The sequence below is a fragment of the Photinus pyralis genome, unplaced genomic scaffold (genome assembly GCF_008802855.1).
Source record: "Photinus pyralis isolate 1611_PpyrPB1 unplaced genomic scaffold, Ppyr1.3 Ppyr1.4_LG6, whole genome shotgun sequence".
Lineage (NCBI taxonomy): Eukaryota > Metazoa > Arthropoda > Insecta > Coleoptera > Lampyridae > Photinus > Photinus pyralis.
In genome coordinates this window covers 19,365,016-19,365,424 of record NW_022170663.1, presented here as the reverse complement: position 1 = coordinate 19,365,424, position 409 = coordinate 19,365,016, and positions in this window count along the sequence as shown.

Genomic DNA, 409 nt, shown 5'->3' with positions numbered 1-409 from the left:
CGTCCGTCCGCTAACTTTGCGACGCTACTAGTTTTTTATCTTAAGAGCTATTGTTCTACTTTTTTTCGCTATTTGGTTCGTTATGGTGTCGAGTCTTGTACCAAGGAAGAAATTTTTTCTGTACCGCTTACAAAAAAAGTTATTGTAAAAAAAACAAAAAACCGTTTTTTACATGTTCCATAATTTTACACTTTTGCCGTTATTAACGATCCTAGAGATCGTTTATAATTTTGCATTGCTATCTGTCGCCTGCCGGTTGGTCTGTCCGTCTGTTCCTTTGTCTGTCTGTCCATATATCTGTCCGTGTGAACGATAACTTTGTTTAGAAATGTTCGATCGCTTTTACATCTCCGTTAGTTATGAACTGAATTGCATGAAATTCAATATGGGCATAGCTTTAGTCATATAA